This window comes from Capra hircus, chromosome 28 (assembly GCF_001704415.2).
Source record: "Capra hircus breed San Clemente chromosome 28, ASM170441v1, whole genome shotgun sequence".
Classification (NCBI taxonomy): Eukaryota; Metazoa; Chordata; class Mammalia; order Artiodactyla; family Bovidae; genus Capra; species Capra hircus.
In genome coordinates, this window is record NC_030835.1 from 36,999,558 (window position 1) to 37,016,884 (window position 17,327).

The 17,327-nt window shown below is 49.1% G+C and overlaps 1 protein-coding gene across 1 annotated transcript in view; it reads left to right on the forward strand.

The window, feature by feature from the left end:
* The window catches only part of GNG4 (G protein subunit gamma 4), a 70,156-nt gene continuing 53,263 nt past the window's right edge, over positions 435–17,327 (forward strand). Inside the window, exon 1 of the mRNA XM_018042602.1 lies at positions 435–623. The gene's annotated coding sequence lies outside the window, so the exon portion shown is untranslated. The remainder of the gene's footprint in view (positions 624–17,327) is intronic.

The following is a 17,327-nucleotide window of genomic DNA, read 5'->3' on the forward strand; positions in this document are numbered from 1 at the left end:
CCAGACGGGGGGCGCGGGGCCGAGCCGCGGGCGCGCGGAGCAGAGCGCGGGGTCGGGCAGCGGGCCCGAGGGGCGGGCGGAGGGCGCGGAGCCCCGGTGCGGGAGCCCCGGTGACGCACCAGTGACGTCGACGGCGGCGGGCGGGATTTCCCGGCCCCCCCGGGCGCCCGGCGAGACCCCGCCGTGGCGTGGGCGCGGAAAGCCGTGGACGCGAGGAGGCTGGGGGCCCGGGGCCCGCGCTCTGCGGGGGCCGGGACTGGACGCGCTCCCGGAGCCCGGCCTGGGGTGCTGAGCAGAGTGCTTGGAGTCCGAGTGACTGCGCGCCCCAGCGGGGCCGGGGCTCGGCCCCCTGCACGCCCGCCCGGCTCACGTGGTCTCTCCCCCGCCCGGGCCGGGAGGCGCGGGGCGGGGCGGGGCCGGTGACGCGGCGCGGAGACCCCGCGGGCGGAGGAGGCGCGGCGCGGGGCGCGCGTTTCCACCGCTCAGCGGGTCAGTGTCGAGGTGCGGGAGTCCCGGAGCGGAACCGGCGCCGCGCTTGAGGGGCGATGCCACTCGGTCTGGCCGCCCGCCGCGAGCACCGCCCCGGAGACAAAGCCCGCGCGTGAGCGGCGCCCTCGGCCCGGGTAAGTGGGCGCCCGCTGGCGGGTCGGTCGGGGCGTGTCGGTGGGGCACGGATGGCACAGCCCTTGCTCCCGTGAGCTCGGGGCGAGCCGGAGACAAAAGGGAAACTCGGGCTGGACCGTCTCTGGAACTGAAGAGACGGGTCTGGTGCCTGCGTCGTCCTACAGCTGTCGGAGGAAGCTCGCGAAACGCACACCTGTGATAATCTTGGCCACGAACGGCGAGCCCGGCCCTCGTGGCGCCGGCACAGGTGGGTATCAGCGGCCCGGCGGGGGCTCCTCAAATCCGGGACCCTCCGCAAAGCCCTTCTCAAACCCAAGCGCAGGTTTGGACAGACAACTCGGAACGTTGAAGGGGTCCCCTGGGGGTCGCGGTCGCCCCATTTGTCCGGCTTGAAGCAGGGGAAGCTCCTGGGGACCCTGTTTCCCGAAGTAGGTCATGGCAGGGACGTCCCCCATTGAAGAAGAAGTGGAAGGGCTAGTAGTAGCGGAAGAGATGGAGGGGCTAGTTGGTCATTTTATTGGGGGAAATTTCTCTGGGCCCGAAGAAGCCCTCTTGATTCCTCATCACCGGGACACCTGCTTTGGGAGCAGTTCCGGAGGCGTCAGTGGAACCACCGGGCCCCTTATGGCGTCTGTCCTCCAGTCTGGTGCTGAAATGAGCTGCGCTCGCCATTCGCAAACCAGCAGCTTTGGGGAGGCTTTAGTTTACTGTTTTAAATTACCTTAGGAATAATAACAAAAGGATGGGATGGGGCGGCGGGCAGAGGTGTGACTGGAGAAGACTTCGTAATTTAAAAATAAGGAGGACTTGCTTATTTCTGTGTGTCTTGGGCTAGGATGCTCAGAAATGCAAAAATGTTAAAGTTTCATCAAGTGATAAAGTGGATCGTGGACACGCGTTCTCCCACCCTCTCCCCAGCTCCCCACCGACACCGGTTTTCTTCTCTTTCTGTCGCCTCCCAGGACTGTAAAAGGCTGGCACAGGGCTGGCCGGTTCAGTCGGAGCGAAGGGCCTGCTGGGCTGCGCTGGTGTTTCCCATTAAAACGTGCCAGTCTTATCATCTGCTCATGAGCCCTCACGGGTGGTGCTTCCTTCTCATAGAAAATTCAGTGGCAGACACCTCGGAGAGGCAGGGAAGGGACTCGGGCTCTTTGGCTGGCTTCTTGATTCTTTGGGGAAATCCTTTTCCTGATTTTTGCATGGTGTGGGGGAAGGGAGGCACCCACCTTCTGATCTGGCCCTGTTCCCTGCAGGAGGCTACTGTGGGAGCAACCGAGGTGATAAATGGAAAGCCTGTTTCAGTCCTGAGAAACAAGACAGGGTACATTGTAAACTGGTAATTATTTTTGAAGTGTGAGGTTGGCTCAGTTATCAGCTGTGATGAGACATGAATATCTCACATCATAACTAGTTCATGTAAATACAAGGTTTATTGTGGTGCTTCCCTAGTTAATGAGTAGCCTCACGTTGAGGTTATTGGGCTGAAATGACTATTTAGGACAACCAGCTTCCTGTTTTCGCCTCCACCCACACATGGCTCGAATCCTCAGCCTCTTTAACATCCAGTTGCTCAGGGGAAGCCTCTGGAAGATGTTTGGCCAGCTGAGAGAAAAAGCATTGCAAAGGGGTCATTCCCAGTAATGCCATGATTGGCTGGATAATTGCCTCTCGCATATCTCATGCAAGGCAGTGGTGGAGAAACAAGGAAAAAGTTTTTCCTTATATTCATTTTACAGTTCTTATAGCCAAAATGACAATCCATGGTGCCTCCCAAATCTTACTACATTCTTTGAAATGGTGAGAACTGGACACTGTCCTCTTGTTCCCTGGGTTCCCAGGAAGCAAGTGCCTGACAGCTGTCTCTGGAGGATGAGGTTGGGCTTAGGAGTGATTGTGTATGATGTCTCTCTCTCACATACGCACACACACACGCTGACTCACCACATAACTACTGCTTACTGAAGAACGCAGCCAAATGGCTGAGAAGGCTGAAGTCTACTAGACAGATCATTCTCATTTCTTTATAGCCACATTTCACTGTCACATTTTTCTTACCTTGTCTCATTTTTGTTCTAGTTGAAGAAGGGAGACGACTTTATAATGCATTACCTGCTAGTAGATTGCCCTTTTTTCTTAATGGAATTTCAAAATGTTTTTAAGATATTACCTGATTTGTTCTCAGAACACCTTTATGAGAATTTACTAGTATCTAACCTTGCACATTTTCTCTATTTTTTTCCCACTCTAGACATATTCAGACATCAAGAGGCTTATTATTCAGGTAGAGAGATTGCTCAGTATTGTTAAACCAGAAACTGAAATTTAACTTCTTTCATAACACCAAAAATACTACCAAAAAATCCTTTCAACAATAACCAGCAAAGGAATTTTGATTGGAAGTCAAGAGAAGCTGAATGAGTGTCAGGAAAGAAAAACAGTGAAATCAGTTATAGTATAGAAATTAGCGTGATGCTACTGAAAGTTCTTGGAGGTTCCCTGATAGCTAAGTGGTAAAGAATCTGCCTGCCAATACAGGATACTCAGGTTTAATCTCTGGGTCGGGAAGATCCCCTGGAGAAGGAAATGGCAACCCACTCCTGCATTCTTGCTTGGGGAATCCCACTGACAGAGGAGCCTGTCAGGCCACAGTCCAAGGGGTCTCAAAGAGTTAGTCATAACTTAGCAACTAAACAATAACAACTGAAAAGTCTTAAGTAGCTGGTTAAAGCCATATGAAGAATAAACCAAATATCTTTTTAAATGGTCAGAAGTGAAGATGTGCAAATGAAGTTTGCATTTAGGGAGGAAAGTAGAAGCAAGAAGTACTGCTGGGAGAAAAGAAAATATTACACAGGAAAACAATGGGTCCTTAAAAAGAGGTTATTCAACAAGCTAGCTGGAGCATTCCGAGTCCCTTTAATTGTCCAGGAGCTTTTGTTAGGTCAAATGGCAGCGGGTGTGCAGTCAGTCTTCCTGGTGGAACTTGGCAAACAAAACGGCAGGCCCTGTGAGGCTGGGGGAGTGTGGGTGTGTTGAAGATATGATGCTTGAGGAATGGGCCCTGGGTGTCCAAAGAGAAGTGAGGAGTGTGGTCAAGCTAATCTATGCCCAAAGCCTTGATTTTCCCAGGTGTCTGCAAGTCACCAGTGCCCCAACCTGGGAGGGCCAGACGGCAGAGGGAGCATGGGGCAGCCGGGTGGAGGAAAGACCAGGCTTCCTATGGGTCCATTCTGTGGATGATCTCATTTAATCCTCACAGCGCACCTGCAAGGTTTCTCTTTGTTGTTGTTGTTCGGTTGCCAAGCCGTGTCTGACTCTTGGCCACCCCATGAACTGCAGCATGCCAGGCTTCCCTGTCCTTCACCATCTCCCGGAGTTTGCCCCAAGTTCATGTCCATTGAATCAGTGATTTCATCAAGCCATCTCATCCTCTGTGCCTTCTTCTCCTTCTACCTTCAGTCTTTCCCAGCATCAGGGTCTTTTCCAGTGAGTCAGCTGTTCACATCAGGTGTCCAAAGTATTGGAGCTTGAGCTTCAGCATCAGTCCGTCCAATGAATTCAGGGTTGGTTTCCTTTAGGATTGACTGATTTGATCTCCTTGCTGTCCGAGGGACTCTCAAGAGTTTTCTCCAGCACCACAGTTTGAAAGCATCACTCCTTCGGCACTCAGCATCTTTACGGTCCAGCTCGCACATCCGTACGTGATTACTGGAGAGACCATAGCTTTGACTATATGGACCTCTGTCAACAAAGTGATGTCTTTGCTTTTTAGTACACTATCTGGGTTTGTCTTCTAATTTCAGGTTAAAGGTTTCTCTTTAGCCAAAACAACGACAGCAGTGTGCCCTTAGTGTCCTTTTTATCCAGGAGTATTCTGGCAGGATTTTTTTTGTGGGAGATGGTGACTTTTTAAACAAGGAAGTGCATCTGTGTGGGGGTGTGCATGCACGCGTGTACTCAGTCAGGTCAGACTCTGCAACCCTAACCTACCAGGCTTCTCTTGTCCATGGAATTCTCCAGGCAAGAATTCTGGAGTGGATTGCCATTTCCTTCTCCAGCGGATCTTTCTTCCAAAGGATTGATACTTTTGAACTGTGTTATTAGAGAAGACTCTTGGGAGTCCCATGGACTACAAGATCAAACCAGTCAATCCTAAAGGAAATCAGTCCTGAATATTCACTGGGACAACTGAAGTTGAAGCTCCAATACTTTGGCCACCTGATACAAAGAACTGACTCATTAGGGAAAGATTGAGGACAAGAGGAGATGGGGACGACAGAGGATGAGATGGGTGGATGGCATCACCGACTCGATGAACATGAGTTTGAGCAGGCTCCAGGAGTTGGTGATGGACAGGGAAGGCTGGCGTGCTGTAGTTCATGGGGTCACAAAGAGTCAGAGCGGCTGAACTGAATGGGACTTGTGCTGTGAGGCTGAAGAAGTAGATAGAAGAGGCAGACTATAGAAGTAATGCTTCAGACATCCCTCTGGGGCCCAAGTGATTCTCTCTGCCCCATCAAAGGCAGGCACAATGCAGAGCGATAGCCCTCAATCCAGCACCTGGCAGGAACCGTGCTTCTGCACTTCTCGTTAGTCCCCGAGCCGCCGCCTGGCACTCATGTCTAACTATCAGTTGTGGGGCCTTCTCTTCAACCCCTCTCCAGGGTCACCACCAAAGGAAAAGGAGCAGGGCCATAGCAATAGGAAGAAGGAAAACATTTTAATTTGTTTCCAAAATTCTTATTAGAACACCTTTACAGCCACAGCAAAAAGGCATTAATGTGAAAAATAAATGTGCCCTCTGTAGCTCCCGAATTCAACTGTATTTACTTCTTCCAATGTTTCACCACACACATACGTAAAATCAAGAGATTTTTGCCAAAGCAATACGTGAGTATAAAGATTCAAGTAGGAGAACTGGAATCAGAAAACAGGAAGGAAGGAGGAACGGGAGTATCGAGAAGGGTAGGAAGCAAGTATGGAAGTCGCTGAGGGCAGTTTGTTACCGGTAGGTTCTTTTCCATGATGACCGCTCAGCCTCTATGACTCAAGTCTGGACACTGTTGGAGGGGCAAAGACTGGGATGGCAGACAGTGGGTGATGTCAGGACACTCACATCCTGGAGGGGCCCCCTTTTTATCTATGGATCCCACTCCCACAGTGGCCTCCACCCTCCCATCTTATCTGTATGAGAGTCCAGGCATACCCAAGAATTGGTGTCCTCTGGAGTGTTTTCCCAGGACAGGCATCTGTCCTGTTGCTCTGGAGTACCTGCTATGTATACCTTGTATTGGAATGTAGGAGAGGGGAAAAACTTTACATGCTATGTATACCTTGTATTGGAATGTAGGAGAGGGGAAAAACTTTTTCTCTTCCCTCTTATCTTCTGTACCTGGGGCCTGCAAATTAAGCTAATGACGGTTGAAAATAACAGGAGAACAGAGCTAGATTAACAGGGGGAAAGGTTTATTATGCATGTACACAGGCCCTTTGCGGGAAAGGAGAGAAACCCAAAGAATACACTTCAGAGCCTATATACCCTTTTAACAAAGGGAGGTGAATTGTGGGAAAATGACAAAGTGGGTGGGGTGGGGTTTGAGCTTCTAGGGGTGGTAAATGTTGGGTGGGTATATGTGTGGCAAAAGTTAATGACAGATAAGGGTTATTTTAGTGAGGTCTACCTGTGTAGGCCTAGCTTGGTGATGTCTTTCTTCGGTAATACTGGTTGTTTTCCTTCTCTTGGGTGATGGGAGTGTGGAAAAACCTTCACAAAAAATTTATGTCCTGGTTTTAGGTAGAAAGGGGGAGGCCAGAGAGTTCCTCCTGCATGCTGCTGCCTTTAGCTCAAAATAATCCTTATACCAAGGTGGCACCATTTGGGCATGGTATGTTCTGATCCCAGGCTGCCCAGGTGGCTCAGTGATAAAGAATTCACCTGCTAATGCAGGAGACTCGGGTTCCATCGTTAGGCCGGGAAGATCCCCTGGAGGAGGGCATGGCAACCCACTCCAGTATTCTTGCCTGGAGAATCCCATGGACAGAGGAGCCTGATGGGCTACAGTCCATGGGGTCACAAAAGAGTCAGACACGACTAAGCGACTAAACAACAATAAAATTCTGATCCGCCTCAGGGTTTCTAGCAGAACCTTTCCTTAGCAAAGTCTGAAGCCCACAGCCAGTGTAGCATCCTAAACCAGCATGACTAACCTCTCTCTGCTTCTAGTTTCTGTTCATCAGTCTTGGGAAAATTCTGTTTCCTCTGTGCCTCCATTGATTGTACTTATAACCCAGGGGTTCCGGTGGTCGGTAGATGCTCATTTAGCCCCTGACACCTGTGGGGCCATGCCAACAAAGGAGGGCTGTGTCCTGGTTAAGGAGACGGATTACTGAAGTGTGTCCGTGTGTGTTTGATATGGAAGCAAATGTTGCAGAGACGTAAAAACAGTCAGGCTTCCGGAGTTTTAATGGCTTTGTGGCCAGGAAAGGCTGATGGAACTTGAGTGGAGATTTCCAAAGCATTGAACCTCAAGGGAAATAACAGAGGGAAGCGGACAGTGACATCAGCCACCAGATTCTTTCTAGAACTAGGTGAGGTGCAGATACATAAACCGGCCTTCGTCAGCCTCCTGTATTTTCTTCTACAGCTGAATTTTATCCGACAGGACAGGATCACCAGGGTCTTCTGCTGACTTGGACTTTGGGTTCCCAGGTGACCCTGCCACCCCAGCCGGGTCTCTGAGGGGCTTCACCTCATCTCCCTTGCAGTTGGGGTTTGATGTTTCAGCTCCATTCTTCTCCACCTGGTTGGTCTTGTCTAGCTGTACCTGTTTCTGGCTGTTTCCCACGGACCTTTCTGTGCTTCATCCATCCACGTGCAGTGTGTGTGACCACAGCTGTGTCTCTACACCTTAGACGTGTTAAGAGGAGATCGGACAAAAGCACTGTGTGTCCTGTCTGGCCCCCAGGTCCACTGTGCTCTCCTCGGGGTCAGACTCTTCTGAACTCCCCAGCTTCTCTCCTTGTGCTGAAAGCTGTTTTAGTGAACAGCGTCTGAAATAAGTTGATTGTTGGCCTGGACCCAGACAGATTTTCTTGGTCAGGGGATTTGTCCCCACGGAGTCTGCCAATCCTCATTGTGACCAGCCTTCCCAGGGAGGCCGACCTTCCTCTGCTTTTCCTGAGCTTTACTGCTGAAATCTACATTCATCCAGATTGCTGGACACTAGGAAAGGACTTTCTCAATGCATATATTTTGCTGAAAGTGGTAGCTGTGTGGCTGATAGACTGTATGTAAACCATACTTTTTTTTTTTCCCACTGGAGGGAACTCTTTAAAAATGTGACCTTCCGATTTTATTGTATGTTTTATTGAAGCATAGTTGATTTGCAATATTGTGTCAATTTCTGCTGTGCAGCAGAGTAACTCAGGTGTACATATATGTATGTATATATACTTTTTCATAATTCTTTTCCATTATAGTTTTTCATAGGATATTGAATATAGTTCCCTGTGCTATACAGTAGGATCTTGTTTGTAAATCATACACTTTCAAGATGTTCATTTACTAGGGACTTCCCTAGTGGTCCAGTGGCTACAACTCCACACTCCCAGTGCAGTGGGCCTGGGGTTCGATCCCTGGTCAGGAAACTAGATCCCTCATGCCACAACTACAGATAATGCATGCCACAACTAAGACCCAGTACAGCCAGATAAATAGGCAAATACTTTTTAAAAAAAGGTGTCCCTTTACTGAACGTGTGACAAGCAGTTGAGTTCACGCACTAGGTATTCTGGGCACTAGCAATTTAAAGATGAATAAGACATAGTCATGCCCTTCAAAGAACTCATAATCTAGAGGGAAATCACATGTGTGTAAACAGCTCACCCACCCCAGGTTAACACTCTGACGGCCACATTTAAAGTGCTGTGGGAGCAGTGAAGCTGGGAGCATCGCTTCTCCCAGGGAGCAGCAGGTGCAGCAAGAACCTGACAGCAAGCTTAGCGCTTAAACTGGCCCTGGAAAGCTGAGTCACAGTTTTCAATCCAGACAAAGGAGAAGGGGCTTTCTAAGCAAGAGGGACCAGGCTGTGTGAAGGCTCAGAGTCAGGAAAGTGCAGCAAGGAGAGGGGAGCAGGCGGAGCAGAGCCAGGGCATGAAGACTCATGAGTGGCAGATGGAAGTGTGTTCTCTGGGAGGAGTGGGCCCCAGGGCAGGTGTTCAGCAGATGCAGGATTTAGCAGGGCCCAGCCCTGGCGGTCTGCACCTGCTGTGAGGAGTGAGTAGGAGATGGAGGGCGGGGAGAGCTGCCCTCCAGGGGAGCAGAGGTCTGGCTGCACTGGTACCCAGGTGATAACAGGTGGTGGGTGAGACTGCCCACCTGGAGGGTAGAAGGGAAACCAAGTCTTCAGAGAACAGATGCAAAGTCTCGGACAAAACAAAAGTGATTCTCTAGAATACGTGCTGTTTCTACTGCAAGTTCTCTTGGCCCTTAGAAGGGACCCGCCCTGCTGCCCAGCAGTCCCTGAGCCTGCTCAGCCCGCCCCTCTTCGAAGCCGCAGCAAACCACCGCCGCCCCGCTTCCCGGGGTGACTCATTCTCCCTGCCGTTGGAGCAGTTGCAGCCCTGCTCCTTGTTTACGATTCCTTGGGCCCCTGATGTGGCGGGTTTGATCCGAGGCTGCTCACGCCACCTCTCACCACTCGCTGACGTCGGGGATGACAGTTCATTAGCCTTCAGTGAGAACATGTCTCTCCTCAAGGGTGAGTCTCTGTCTTCTGTTTTTCCAGAACCTCCTGGTCACCCTCTATTCACCCCCAAGCTCTGGTGGCCCCTGGCCAGGCTTCACGGTAACCATGGCAACTCACCTAAGCCGCCCACAGGTTGGCCCAGGGCCCGGGTCCAGCCTGGGCTCCCTCTGGTTTTCATTGTGAAACATGCTCCTGGTGGGGCTTCTCTCTGTCTCTGTTTCACAGTCCTCACTGTCTCTGTTCTGCTGAGTTTTCCTGACTGCACCTTCCAAGTGTGAGGAATGCAGAGTGGAAGAGGCAGGCAGTGGAGGGGGAGCCAACAGTTGTGGCTCCTAGACTCCACAGCACAGGCTCAGTAGCTGGTGGGGCGCAGGCTTAGTGGCTCCGTGGCATGTGGGATCTTCCCAGCTCAGGGATCGAACCCATGTCTCCTGCATTGGCAGGTGGATTCTTTACCACTGAGCCACCAGGGAAGCTCCCAGGGTTGTCTTTTGAGTTTTACAAACCTCTGATGGTTTCTGTGGGTCCTTCTTCCTTGCGTCTGGTCACCCCCTGCCTGCCCAAGCATCCCAGGGGCCTGTTTCCCAGGCTGGTCTCTCCCACTTCCCCCACCCCACCCTGGAGCCAGGAGACGTAACTCTCAGCAAACACCACTTGCAGGAGCTCAGATTTTCCGGAAACTCTAGGATGCCTGCATGCATCAGTTTCGCGAGATAGCCTCCTCAATGGGGAAAGCAGCTTCTCGCCCTGAAGACCTGCCCCCGCACAGTGCATACTTGACCTCGGAACACAGACATCCCCTCCCAACTCCCTTCCCACAGCGAGCAGCGTCCCATGGTCCTGAGCAGCCTGCAGGTGGCGCCCTTGTTTGCTCTGGAGTCAGGAAGCACCCTTGGTTGTTGATGAGGCGTGCGAAGGTTGCCTCATGCCTGGTCTCCCAGTGTGACGAGGAAGGTCTGATGCTCAGTGCTGACCGCTCTCCTTACACATGCCCCCCGCCCCTGGGTTGTCTTGTCCTGCTCACCTCCTCTCAACACAGGGGTCCAGAGACAGGCCAGTCCCGGCCTTCCTCTGGTCCCTTTCTAGGTGCCTTTGGGGTCCTCTCATAGATGAGAGGGGCTTCCTAGGCGGCGCAGCGATAATCAATCTGCCTATCAATGCAGGAGACCAGGGCTTGCTCTCTAGGTCAGGAAGATCCCCTGGAGTAGGAAATGGCAACCCACTTCAGTGTTCTTGCTGGAGCCATGGACACAGGAGCCTGATGGACTACAGTCCGTGGGGTCGCAAGAGTCAGACATGATGGAAGGACTGAGGACATAGATGAGAGCCTCCCTTGTACAGTTCAGAAGTTTGGCACCAAGACTCCTTTCTGAGGAGGGCTTTCAGAATCTACCTTCAAGTGAAAAGCAAAACACCTCTTTCTTTCTCTTCTCGCTTTAATAATCCTAGCTCCCGAGCAGGCATTGTGGATGCCTCTGGCCGACTGAGAAGGGTTAAGTACAGGGAAGCAGAATCACTGCAGATGGTGACTAGCAGCCATGAGATTAAAAGACGCTTGCTTCTTGGAAGAAAGGCTATGACCAACCTAGACAGCATATTAAAAGCCAAAGACGTTGCTTTACCGACAAGGTTCGTCTAGTCAAAGCTATGGTTTTTCCAGGAGTCATGTATGGATGTGAGAGTTGGACTATAAAGAAAGCTGAGCGCCGAAGAATTGATGCTTTTGAACTGTGGTGTTAGAGAAGACTCTTGAGAGTCCCTTGGGCAGCAAGGAGATCCAACCAGTCAATCCTAAAGGAAATCAGCCGTGAATATTCATTGGAAGGACTGATGCTGAAGCTCTAATACTTTGGCCACCTGATGTGAAGAACTGACACATTGGAAAAGACCCTGATGCTGGGACAGAATGAAGGCAGGAGGAAAAGTGGACGACAGAGGATGAGATGGTTGGATGTCATCACCGACTCAATGGACATGAGTTTGAGCAAGCTTGAGAGTTGGTGATGGACAGGGGAGGCTGGCGTGCTGCAGTCTATGCGGTCGCAAAGCGTCAGACATAGCTGAGCAATTGAACTGAACAGGGAAGCATGGAAATAAAGCACAGACAAAGTGTCAGAATATTCTCCTTCTACATCCTAGTCTGGACTCGCCTGTTTAGGGAAAGGAAGGACCCTCAGGGTCCCTGAGATGGAAGTGAAAGGAAAAGATCCCTAGCTATTATCCAGGCAGTGTAGTGAGGCCAGATAATCAACCACTGACTGGCTGGTTAAAAGAAGTTAAGGGACTTAAGTTACCTCCCCTCTGCCAGCCTGCAGCTTCCTCAGCGTGGTGCCTAGAATTACTGCAAGAGTTCTCTAAATTCGCATCTGCACCAGGAACCCTGGAGACTGAACACAGGATGCTGTGCTTTTGAATTGTTGCTGTTCTGTTGTTAAGTCGTGTCCGACTCATTGCAGCCCGATGGACTACAGCATGCCAGGCTTCCCTGTCCTTCACTGTCTCCCAGAGCTTACTCAAACTCCTGTTCATTGAATCGATGATGCCATCCAACTATCTCATCCTGTCACCCCGTTCTCCTCCTGCCCTCAATCTTCTCCAGCATCAGAGTTTTTCCAGTGAGTCAACTCTTTGCATCAGGTAGCCAAAATATTGGAGCTTCAGCATCAGTTCTTCCAATGAATGATCAGGGTTGATTAGGATTGACTGGTTTGATCTCCTTGCAGTTCAAGAACTCTCAAGAATCTTCTCTAGCACCACAGTTTGAAAGCATCAATTCTTTGGCACTCTGCCTTCTTTATGGTCCAACTTTCACATCCATGTATGACTACTGGAAAAATCATAGGTTTGTCTATATGGACGTGATGTCTCTGCTTTTTAATGTTCTGTCTAGGTTTGTCATAGATTTTCTTCCAAGGAGCAAGCGTCTTTTAATTTCATGGCTGCAGTCACCATCCACAGTGATTTTGGAACCCAAGAATGTAGAATCTTTTTCTCCATCTATTTGCTGTGAGGTGATGGGACCAGACGCCATGACCTTAGTTTCTTGAATGTTGAGTTTTAAGCCAGCTTTTCACTCTTCTCCTTCATTCTCATCAAGAGGCTCCTTAGTTCCTCTTTGATTTGTGCCATTAGAATATTATCTGCATATGTGAGACAGTTGATATTTCCCCCAGCAATCTTGTTTCCAGCTTGTGATTGATCCAGCCCAGCATTTCACATGATGTACTCTGCATGTAAGTTAAATAATCAGGGTAACAATATACAGGCTTGATGTACTCCTTTCCCAATTTTGAACCAGTTTCTTGTTCCATGTCTGGTTCTAACTGTTGCTTCTTGACTTGCATACAGTTTTCTCAAGAGACTGGTAAAGTGGTTTGGTATTCCCATCTCTAAGAATTTTCCAGAGTTTGTTGTGATCCACACAGTCAAAGGCTTTAGCATAGTCAGTGAAACAGAAATAGACATTTTTCTGGAATTCCTTTGCTTTTTCTATGATCCAATGGATGTTGGTGATTTGATCTCTGGTTCTGCCTGTTCTAAATCCAGCTTGAACATCTGGAAGTTCTCAGTCCACCTACTGTCACAACCTAGCTTAAAGTATTTTTGGTATTGCTTTTCTTTGAGATTAGAATGAAAACTGACCTTTCCAGTCCTGTGGTTACTGCTGAGTTTTCCAAATTGTCTGGCATATTGAGTGCAACACTTTAACAGCATCATCTTTTAGGATTTGAAATAGCTCAGCTGGAATCCCATCACCTCCACTAGCTTTGTTCATAGTGATGCTTCCTGCACAGTGATAAGGTAACAGTGAATCTCAGTCTGTTACTGAGTTCTTTAGATCATTTTATATCTCCTGGGTCAGTTGTTATCAAAAGTACTGACATAAAGGGGACTTCCCTGGTGGTCCAGGGAGACTGCACTCCCAATACAGGAGACATCGGTTAGGGAACTAGACCTGGCATGCTGCCACTGAAGATCCCGCCTGCACAGCTAAGAGCTTATGCAGCCAAGTATATAAATGAATAAGTACTGCCATAAAGGAGGCTGCATTTTTCATTACTAGTATTGTTTTGGAAGGGACCCGTATGCTTAAACTACTGAAACCATGGTTTGTGAAATCCCTTCCGTTTCTAACACTCTGTGGTTCGTTAACAATGTCTTATTAAGGTAAACGTTCTAAATATGCAGGAATTCCCTGGTGGCTCAGTTAAGAATCTCCCTGCAATGCAGGAGACCCAGGTTCAATCCCTGGGTCAGGAAGATCCTTGCAGAAGAGACCAGCTGCCCACTCCAGTTTTCTTGCCTGGAGAGTCCTGTGGAGAAATATCTTTGCCGTCGACGTTTTCCTCATTGCTTTCCTACATCAGCCGCTGGCCTCAGAGCAGGAAGACTCTCTAAGCAGCTTTCCTTTCTTCCACAGGCAGTGAGACCTCAGGGGAGGGGTCTTCCCCAGGTAGGTGTAGAGGGCAGTTCTGAACCTGGCTGTTGGTCCCTCACCCTCCCTGGCCAAGTGGGAACTAGTTAGCGATCAGTGGGGTGAACTGTTTGGAGTCTGCTCCCATCCCCAGGTGAGCCTGTTTGAGCAGAGCTTCATTTTATCTGCTTATCAGATTAGGGCACTGATTTTTTTTAGCTTTTTATTTTGTACTGGGGCTTCTAGGCGGCGCTGGTGATAAAGAACCCGCCTGCCAGTGCAGGAGACATAAGAAACGTGGGTTTGATCCCTGGGTCAGAAAGATCCCCTGAAAAAGGAAATGGCAACACGCTTCAGTATTCTTGCCTGGAGAATCCCATGGACACAGGAGCCTGGGCGGGCTATGGTCCATAGGATTGGAAAGAGTCAGACACAACTGAAGTGATTTAACATGCTTGCAATAGCTAATTAACAATGTGGTGGTTTCAGGTGAATAGCGAAGGAGAGATTGGAAAAGTCCCTTGTATGGCCAAGTGCCTAGCTGCTCACAGGACATTGGTCTTTGCATCCGTCTCTATTTACTTACAGAGATTTTGTATGTGAGCTGGACCACTTATATCATTTCCTTACTTAAAAAAAAAAGTCTTTATTGAGCTTGTTACAAATTGCTTCTGCTTTATGCTTTTCATTTTTTGGCTATAAGGCATGTGAGATCTTAGTTCCCTGACCAGGGATTGAACCCACACCCCTGCATTGGAAGAGGAAGTCTTAACTGCTGGATCACCAGGGAGGTCCCCATTTTCTTGCTTTTTATAATCTTTTCTCGGTTAGACTTTTCCCATCTCAGATGCCTCTTCACAACAGCCAGTTGACTTCTGATTAAAAGGAGAAATAGCCAGAGCCAACCTCCCCGGCCCACTGTCTTACTCAGACACGGCTCAGAGCATTCACAGTGTGGTCCAGCCATTTGGTACAGGAGGAGCTTTTTCTCCTCCAATGCTTCGCGTAGGGAAGCTGGCACAGGTCAGATCAGCTCAGCATCTCCCGGGGGCTGTGGCTCCTTTGGCTGCTGGGAACAGAGAATTTATCTCTGCTTGCCTCCAGCCCCAGCCCTGCCAATTGCCACCACTTCCTCTCCTTTGGGGACTACTCTCCACAAACAACTGCTTTTCCTGGGATCTTCAGCAGGGTATTGATACATTAAAGAAAAACTCAGGTCAGACTGTGCATCTTTTTTCTTGGAAAATACCCAGATTATTTTCAGGCTTTTTAAATGTGACCTGTTTTTTTTTTTTTAATTGACTTTTTTTAAGAGCAGTTTTAGGTTCACAGCAGAACTGAGCACAAGGTACAGAGTTCCCAGGGACCCCCTCCTCCCACATGTGTACAGCCTCCCCGCTATTAGGGTCTCAACAAATCAGGCACAGTTACAAGTTATAAACACACACCGACACACCATCATCACCCAACACCCACAGTTGACATCTGGGTTTATTCTTGGTTTTGTACATTCTGTGGGTTTGGACAAATTCTCAGACGAGTTTTTTGGCAGTGAGACTATTCTATTTGATTCTGTGATTGTGGATACATGTCATACATTTGTCCACTCCCCTGCTAGGAGGTACTTGCAAGGTCAGTTCTTCCCTAGGCTCAAGAGAGTCACCAGTGTGTTACAGGTTTTCCCAAGAGCCACAGTTTACTCTGTCCTCCTCTCTGGTGTTGAAGAGCCAGTTTGTAAATAGCACCCTTGACCAAGACAAATAGCAGGTTGCTAAAGAGAGCCAAAGACAAAGAAATCTTATTTGATCTGTTTTACTCCTAAACTCTCATAGGAAACTAATACTGGAAATAATTGATATACACACACACGCTCACAATATAGAGTAAAATATTGATGCTTTCTAACAAAATCATCTTATTTTTTTTGAAAAGATGAATTCTCCAGAAATGTGAAAATGAATGGTTTCCCCTAAGAATGCCTACAGAAAATTTGTTCTTAAATAATGCTAGGAGCGGATATATGAGAGCATTTATCCTTTTCTCAATCAAGAATTACATGGAAAACTCAAAAGTATTATCTTCTGTCAGGCACTTTGCACTTTGGAAAGGAGCTTTTCTGTTGAAATAATGTCATGTCAAAGTGGAATGCAACATAGTCTGACCTGCACCAGGCTCTCTTTCTAAAGGCTTACCTGGACCCCATGACCCTGTTCTGTCTGACGTCTCCCTGTTAGAATGGCAATGCCTGTCTTATGCCTGCCACTGTGGTATTTTGGAAGCAGATAACTTGTCTGATTTCACAGGTTCACAGCTGGAGAGGAATTTTTTCCTCCAGATGAATCATAACTCAAGTTCTTACCCAAACTTGATTTAGATGACATTTAGGTGAGATTTTGGACTTCAAGTCGATGCTGAAATAGATTAAGACTTTTGGCCTGTTGGGATGGGGTGACCTTATTTTCTTGTAGGAAGGACATGAGTTTGGAGGGACCCACAGGCTAGAGAGTAATGAGCAGAATTGTGTGCCCCACAAAATTCAGAATGATTTTGTTTGGAGATAGGCCTTTAAAGAGCTAATTAATGGGGTCATGTGGTGTCTTTATAAAAAGAAGTTAGGACACCATCACACACTGAGCGAAGACCCTTTGAGGCCACACCAAGAAGCAGCCACCTGCAGGCCACGGCTGACGGTCCTCAGAAGAAACCAGCCCTGCCTGGAGATCCTAAGCCAAAGCCCAGTTTCTTGTCTTTTCCAGCCTCTAGAGGCTACATGTTTTCCTTGAGGTCCCCCTCCCATCTTCAAAGCCAGCCAGCGGTTGCAGCATCTTCAGATTTCCGGCTGTGACACCAACTCTCCTGCCTCCTTCAGCATCTCAGCACCATGGTCCAGCTTGAGCAGCTCGGACATGTAACCCAGCAGGCAGAAAAGAGGTGACTTCATGCTCTGTGAGGGCTGATGTAAAACCGTGCTTAGTCATTCAGTCGAGTCCGACTCTTTGAGACCCTGTGCATGGGATTCTCCAGGCAAGGATACTGGAGTGGGTTGCCATTCCCAACTCCAGGGGATCTTCCCGACCCAGGGATCGAACCTGGGGCGCCTACGTTGCAGGTGGATTCTGTATTGTTTGAGCCACAGGGAAGCCCACAGTGTAAAAGCAGTAGAGCACCGTTAGACTTTTAAATAAGTAATTTATTTACTTCATTTTTGGCAGCCCTGGGTCTTTGTCGCTGTGCAGAGGCTTTCTCTAGTTGCCACGAGTGGGGGCTACTCCCTAGCTTCTCATTGTGGCGGCTTCTCTAGCTGCCAAGCATGGGGTCTAGAGCACAAGCACCGTTCCTCCAAGGCATGAGCGATCTTGAAGTTCACATTCCTGGACCAGGAATGGAACCCATGTCCCCTGTATTGGCTGGTGGGTTCTTAACCACTGAACCACCAGGGAAGCGACTCTATTAGACTTTTTAATACTTGTTCCTGTCGATTAAGACTTTGGACTCCATCTGAAAGGGCCAAAGAAAAACTTAGGGAGTGTCTGGGCTGGAGG